The sequence below is a fragment of the Acomys minous genome (genome assembly GCF_964271855.1).
Source record: "Acomys minous genome assembly, chromosome: 10".
In the NCBI taxonomy this organism is placed as follows: Eukaryota; Metazoa; Chordata; class Mammalia; order Rodentia; family Muridae; genus Acomys; species Acomys minous.
Window position 1 is genome coordinate 7,232,177 of NC_140491.1, and position 7,759 is coordinate 7,239,935.

Here is a 7,759-nt window from a genome sequence, read left to right on the forward strand (position 1 = left end):
CAGTCATTTGGGAGGAAGAAGATGCTTCTGGCTACTTTTTTGCAAACCGGGGTCAGCCTTTGAGAAACAGTTAGATTCCAGCCAGAGAAAAGCTCTGCCGTTGCCTCTCAGCTCTCCTGGAGGAAGGCTTTGATAGGTTTTGGGTCTGAGGCCTTGGTGTCCTTGACGTGGCTGTGCCCACACCGCACACTTTCACTCAGGACCTTCCTCAGCTCCCGGCACAGGAACGCTCTAGCCACAAAAGACGGCCGAATAGTCCCCCTGTCATAGTAACTCAGGACATACACTATCGGATGAGAAATATTACTATCAATATTTTCAAAGGTTTGTTTGTTGCATGTGTATATGCATGTACTTGAGTGGAAGTATGCGCACTGCGTGTGAAGGTCAGATGAGGTCGGATGAGGGCATCAGATCCCCTGGAGCTGGTGTAACAGGCAGGTGTGAGTCTCCTAATGTGGATACTGGGAATCGAACCTGGGTCCTCTGCGAGAGCCACAAGTGCTCTTGGCCACTGAGCCGTCTCTCCAGCCTTTCCAATCTTAAAGCCCTCAAGCTATCAAATGAGACAGTGCACATTTGTGTGTGTGTGTGTGTGTGTGTGTGTGTGTGTGTGTGTGTGTCTGAGGGGGGGGAGGGAGGGAGAGAGCTCGAGAGCCCGAGAGGCTGGGTTGCAAGCCTCCGTATGGCTGTCAATGACTCTAGTCAGATGTTGGGATTTAAAAAGATCAAAGTCCTCCGGTATTTAAACCAATAAAGCCCACGCTTCTGGGCAGCTTCCTGGAGATTTAGACTAACGCTCATCCTTCATATGAGGGAACAAGTGGCAGACGCCATGGGGCTGTGACGAGAGCCATCGGCAGTGTCTATACACTTCATAACATCGTTCTGTTGGCAGAAGCCTGGGCCCCAAGGCCGACAAGAGAAAGGGAACTGATTCCCAAATGCTCCAACACGGCTTTAAGGAAGGGTCCTCCACATGTGACAACCATATTATATTTGTCCTACAACCTCCTTTTTTAAACTCAGGAGCTCGGAGTTCCACTCTTTCTCCAAACTGCATTTTCTGATCCTACGCCATAACCTTTGACCTGAACAAGGAGTTAAGCTATTTAGACTTGTCTTACAATAGACCAGAGACCATAATTTGGTCTTCCCTTGACAGGTCTCAGACATCTAGATCTTTCTTTTAACGACTTTGACACTCTGCCTACATGTGAAGAGACTGGCAGCATGCCACATCTGGAAACCTTAGGTTTGAGCGGGGTGTGAGGAGGCCCGGGTAAGTAAGTGTAGCTGACTCCATGGCAGGATCAGTTTCTTGTTAGCTTAGAGCAGGCCTCAGCCTCCATTCCTCAGAAAGCAGCTCAGCAGTTACTGGGAATACCACAGACAACGGGCAGCCAACCAGGGACGGCCTAGCTACCTGGCTGGAGGAAGAGGAAGATAAGGTTGCTCAAGTTAGTTTACTACCAGTCTTTATAAATCTCTTGTCTTACGACGAACTCATGACCGCTGATTAAGGCTGCCCGCACCTTTTCAGTGTGCCCATGCTTTTTCAGTTTGAATGCTCCAATCGTGTTAAAGGTCGCCAACCCTTCCCTTAGAATTCCCCTGAGAGCCTTTAGAAAGTCAAGGTCACCATTTTATGTAAATGGTGATCACTGAATGCTGGACTTCTGCAAGAAATAAAGGCCCCTTGCTTTTGCATACAGCTTCGGACTCCTGGTGGTCTTTGGGGAATCTAGTGATCTGGGCATAAAAGATGAAAAATACAGTAATTAGATCTCCAGAAAGATGCTCATTTGCCTCTCAGTGTTGCATCGTCAGGGCTGAGCACCCTTTCTCAGTATGAAGAAGGCAGCCTGCCCACCCCAGACACAACAGCCCATCACATTGTTTTTACCGAGGAATACAAATTTCTGGGTGCTTTCCTGTGATGGAAAAAAGACTTAAAAAAAAATAGTAGACATGACAAATATAGATGGCAAGAGCCAGTTTGTAAGTTAGAAGACTCCCCGAGGTCTTATTATGGAGAATGCCAGGGCGTCCGCTCCGATATCTCATAAAGCTGGCTTTTCTGGGATGACCCTCCTCACATCTTCCAGTTCGTGTGGCAGACGTCAGTGGAATACCCCTAAAGTGTCCAATATTTAAATTTTGCCAATAACATCTTAATAGACAACCTGTTTTAAAAAAAAAAAAGCGTATCCAGCTGCCTTACTTGAAAACTCTTGTTTTGAGAGCCAGCAAACGAGATGCTGTCTCTGCTGAGTCTCTATGCCAACTGCGAGCCCTTGTTTCACTTGGCTCTGCGCCAGAACCTATTATGTCATGGAAATAGGGAACATTGTGTGTGGCCAGACACCTTGGTCCTTTTGAACTTGTCATCCACTAAATTTGATGTTCTGTCTTCAGATGTTTGCCCAGAAGTGTTCAAATACTTGATCTGAACAATAACGAAATCTGAGCAGTCCCTAAAAAGATTACGCACCCGAGTTCTTTATGAGAGCTAAGTGTTGACTTTAATTTTCTAACTGACCTCCCTGGGTGCAATCATTTCACACAAATGGATTTAATTGTCGGCCAATCTCTGGATTTTTTTTTCTGGAGCTGCCAAGAGGCAAAGACTCTAAATGCAGGAAGAAATCCACTCCAGGGTGCGGAATTGTGAATTAAGAGATTCCATTTGGCTTGAAAAACATTCCGAGGACCAGATGGTCGGATGACCAGACTCATACGCCTGTGAATACCCTTTGTGTCTCAAGGGGACTCCAGTAAAAGATGCTTATCTTCCTGAATTCTCTTGCGACACAACCTTGTTAACTGTCACCATGGGGCTGATGGTTCTGGTTCTGGATTGACCTGCCCTGGTGTCGCAGGATGCTGGGCCAGTGGGTTCGCACACAGCATGGGGCTAGGAAGACAATCTGAGAGGAACCTAAGAGAGGTGTTCTGTGCCATGCATGTACCTCACACACTGCACACAATTCAGTCTGACTCCCAATCTGGAGACACAAGATGGTTCTGTGTTGATTTGTCTTCCCTGGAGAAACTTTGACCCTGACAGAAGCATTGCTGAAAATACTATAAGCTGCACCAAAAAACAAAACAAAACAAAACAAACAAACAAAAAACTAAACAAACAAACAAACAAAAAAACCTGCTTCTCTGGGGAAGTGGTCCTGGAAGAAACCCAATGGAGGGCATTGGGGAGTCACTGGATGCCAGGCTGGATGCATGGCACAGTGCTGTTAGTAAGGACACAGAGACCAGACGGTCAACTCTGCTTAATGGAGGCAGGGTGTGAAGAGCACGACCTAGCCATCCATTATCGCCCTGTTCCTGTCTTCTCCCAAGAGAAATAAATGCACGCCAGCTGGGAAACGCCTGACAATCACGTGTGCAGATGTTGCCCCCTGTGAAGACATGAACAGAGATGAGGCCTGGAGCCTTCAGATAATCTTCGTGTGTGCTACAGGATGATGAATAATCCACGAGTAACTATTCTCTTTTTTAAATGGGTGTGTGTGTGTGTGTGTGTGTGTGTGTGTGTGTGTGTGTGTATGTGTGTACGTGCACATTTAAATATGAGCGCACACGACAGTGGAGGCCAGAGGTTGACACTGGGTGTCTTCTCAACCATCCCTCACATTAGTGTTTGAGGCAGAGTGTCTCACTGCACCTGTCGCTCACTGACTCAGCTAAGCTGGCTGGCCAGATAGGGTTTCTCTGTGACGCCCTGACTGTCCTGGACTCACTTTGTAGACCAGGCTGGCCTCGAACTCACAGAGATCTGCCTGCCTCTGCCTCAGGTGCCTGGCTTTTACATAGGTGCTGAGAGCCAGTTCAGGCCCTTATCCTGCTGGGAAAGCAAACATGTCATGAGATGCATATGGGCGTCCCTCATGGGAGTTCCTATGGACTGAAGCACGTTTTAAAATCAAACTTTCTATACCCAAGGGCCCTGTGCTTTCCCCGGGGGATGTGCACTCTCTTGGGCAGCCCCAGGAGGAGAATGTTTGGTTTATGCAGCTTGGCATGTATTAGTTAATGCTTCCGCCCGCTCCCCCCCCCCCATGGATGTATGACTTGTTTCAGTTTCAGATAAGTCACTGGCAGTGAGACAGTGATGGTGGAAAATGACTTGGGGCCAGTGAGATGTCTCAGCGAGCAGAGGTGACTGCCACCAGTGAGATGATGCCTCAGTGAGTGGAGGAGGTGACTGCCACCAGTGAGATGATGTCTCAGTGAGTGGAGGAGGTGACTGCCACCAAGCCTGACAATTTGAGTTTGATGTGCAGCACCCAGCTGGCAAACAGAGAGAGCCGACTCCTACAGATGACCTTCTGCCCTCTGTGTATGCACCGGAGCATGTATGCCAAGTAAATGAACGTAATTCTAAACATCAAAATAAATTTAATGACTCTGCCAGTTTGGGACCTGCAAGCTCTTTCACCGTGGTATTAAGCTGTAAGAAATTCCTCCGATGGCCTTCACTGAAACTTGGAAAGGAATGAAAAGTCACTCATGATTCGGCGTCACAGTGGGTTAAAGCACCGTAAGTTCTGTTCTCTCCTTGGAGGGATTTAGCCATGGCTGAAAACTTTCTAAACTTTAAAAAGGTCTGTCTTTATTCTGCAGTCTGATGCTGAATTTATAATCAATGCCTATATTGTCTGCGGTTTTCATGTGATAAAATTTGGTCATTCTATTTTGATGGGAATTCTATAATAATATGTTGAATAACAAAACAAAACAGTAAACACCTGTGTATTGATGGGAGATGCTCTTGTTCAGTATCCACTCCACACTCCTTGGGGTGCCAAACAAGTCCATGGGAGAACAGGGAGGGTGTACTATGTCCATAACCCCAGGTCCCTCCCCTGTTCTCACTGCCTCTCCAGCTGGGCAACCCTGCAATCAGTTGCCCCTTTTCCTGCCTGCACATGTCAGCTCGTGCATATAGCTAGAGAGAGGCCAACGCCACCAAATAAAAGCCCAGTTTTTACTTCCCCATGTGTGGGCAGCTTGAACTCTCTGCTGTGGGCTGTATGCAAAATGGGGAGAACGCTAACCCCAGGATTACGTTCAATTTGGGCCCGCAGAAGTTTCTGGCCTTGGGGAGAGAAAGAGAAGAGAGAGGAGAAGGAGAAAGAGGAGAGAGAGAGAGAGAGAGAGAGAGAGAGAGAGAGAGAGAGAGAGAGAGAGATATCTAGAAAATAAAAGGTCAGAGTCAGCCAGAGAAAAGGAATTTCTCCTAGATGCCCCAGTATTGAAGCGGGGCCTCCCAGGAGTCAAAGGGCCCCTCTGGACAAGACATGGTTTCACTTCATGTCCTGTTCCCTGCGCTCCTTCCTCATGTGGGAAAGCAGAAGTTCGTATTTTAAAATAGATGAATTGTGTATGCAAGAGTAACGCCAACAGTAAAGCGGCTCTTCCTGTTATTACACTCAGTTGCATGGTCTGTGGCTGGCTTGCCCTAGGATGGACTCTGCTTGCACCTCTAGCTTGGCTTTTGAGGGAAGCATTTAGGAGTGCTTGCTGAAGCACCTGGAACTGTCTATGGTAAACCCTGTACTGAATTCTCAAATAAGCCATGTGTGCCAGAAACAAGGTCTGGGAAGGATCCTGGCTCAGTTTACCTGGACCAGAGCACCTGCTCGACTGGTGCTCAGAGGACCGCTCAACTGGACTTGGAGATTGGACTGCTCCAGAGAGAGCTGCTCGGTCTTTACTCCTCCTCCTCCACTGTCTCTTCCACTTCTTTCCAATCAGGTGCAATGCTAAAGAAATGAAAACAAAACTCTGGCCTAGAACCAGGGACAGAATTAATAAAAGAGAATAATCTGAAAGTCTATTAGAAACACAGCATTTCAGGCTCCACCCCAGATCTACTGAACCAGAACTTTCCTGTCAGCAAGATCGCTCCAGGACACAACAGTACCAAGAGCCCTGGGGAAGAAAGCCTTAAAAAGCACCTAGGTTTTTCACTGGTGAGCTTGTGTGAAGTTTTGTGTTATAGTGCCATCTTGTGGTGACATCAGTAGTCACACTTGCTCTCTGAGGAGGATGGACTACCAGAATTGGCTCAGGACGTTCATCCTTGGAGGGAAGGGATGACCAAAGCGATGGCAAATGAACAGAACCCAGAGGTCTCCCACTGCGGCCTCTTTCCTCACAGTATCCATCGACAGGACACAGGTTCTGTCTCAAGGATGCCTTCTTTCCTAATTCAGAAGAGCTGCCAGCGGACCTAGGTGTCTTCGGCACCAGAGATGGCATCTAATGACGTCACACACCCAGGAATTTCTTCCCACTCTCATTTTCATGTTTCTAAAACTATAAGATCCTGTAGCCATAAAAGATCACCTGGTCTACAGAGTGCATTGCAGGACAGCCAGGGCTACAAAGAGAAGCTCTGTGTTGAAACAACATGGGGGCGGGGGTTGGGGGGGGGAAGTCAATTTAGAAAACATCTAAGGTAGAGAACCCACTTTAAGGGGTGTGAGGATTGCTTTTTATCATGGCTGGCTTTTAATCAACACATGTTATATGCCGAGTGCTGTCTAGGCCCTTGGTGTCTATACTCACTTGCCACTCCAAGTTTAGCAAGTCAGCCCAGCAGAGTGGTACTCATTTGTAGTCTGAAATTCTGTCCTGTGGGAGGCAAAGACAGAAGGATTGCTATACCAAAAGCTTATCTAAAAACAAACAAAGAAACAACCCAGCAAGAAACAGAGGCAGGAGGGTCTCTGTGAGTTCCAGGCCAGACTGGTCTACCGAGTGAGTCCCAGGCCAGCTAGAGCCACAGTGAGACTCTGTCCCAACAAACAGACAAGTAGACAAGGCAGATGATCTTTTAAGGAGACAGGGTTTCTCTGTGTAGCCCTAGCTGTCCCAGACTCCCTTTGTAGACCAGGCTGGCCTTGAAATCACAGAGATCAGCCTGCCTCTGCCTCCTCGAGTGCTGAGATTACAGGCATGCCCTCTGATACCTGGCTCTGAGAACAATTTTTATGTATCATTTATTGTTTGGGAAAACCTATAACAGGGTGAGCACCTGTCATCTGAGAATCTGAAATGCTCCAGAATTTGAAATGGTTTTTCTAACTCTTACTCTGTAGCTCAGGCTACCACAAAACCCATACTTAGTGTCTTACCTCAGCCTCCTGTGTAGGAAGGTTAAAGATGTGAGCCGCTATGCCTGGCAAAAGATGATCTGCAACTGTGGCACACATACACACACACACAATCATGTACACACATACCATGGGCACACACACACACACACATCATGCAAATGCACCATGCACAGACACAGTTTTAATTTTTCTTTTTTTATATTTATTTATTTATTTAACATATATGAGTGCTCTATCTGCATGTCCACCTGCAGGCCAGAAGAAAGCATCAGATCCCAGTATAGATAGGTGTGAGCAACCATGTGGTTGCTTCGAATTGAACTCAGGACCTCTGGAAGAGCAGACAGTGCTCTTAACCACTGAGCCATCTCTCCAGCCCTTAATTTTTTTTAAAAAAGAAGCAAAGAATAGTGAGTGCCAGTTCCCACCCACCATTAAAGTGGGTCTTCCCAGTGCTGTTGCCACAGTTGCCATGACCCTCCAGAGACACACCCCAAGGTCCCTGTCCTTTATTCTGTCATCACAGGAAACGTAAACATGGACATTCTGTGTTTAGATTTCCAAACTTTGGGGGAAAGGCTCTGAAACTTAAAAGGCACTTCTGGGCTCTGGGC

The 7,759-nt window shown here is 47.2% G+C and overlaps 1 pseudogene across 1 annotated transcript; it reads left to right on the forward strand.

Annotated features, from left to right (window-relative positions):
• The first annotated feature begins 367 nt into the window (after nucleotides 1-367).
• Nucleotides 368-2,864, forward strand: LOC311606502 (toll-like receptor 10; annotated as a pseudogene). Its single transcript has 2 exons — nucleotides 368-441; nucleotides 2,144-2,864. The product of its transcript is annotated as a toll-like receptor 10 (transcript).
• The last annotated feature ends 4,895 nt before the right edge of the window (nucleotides 2,865-7,759 follow it).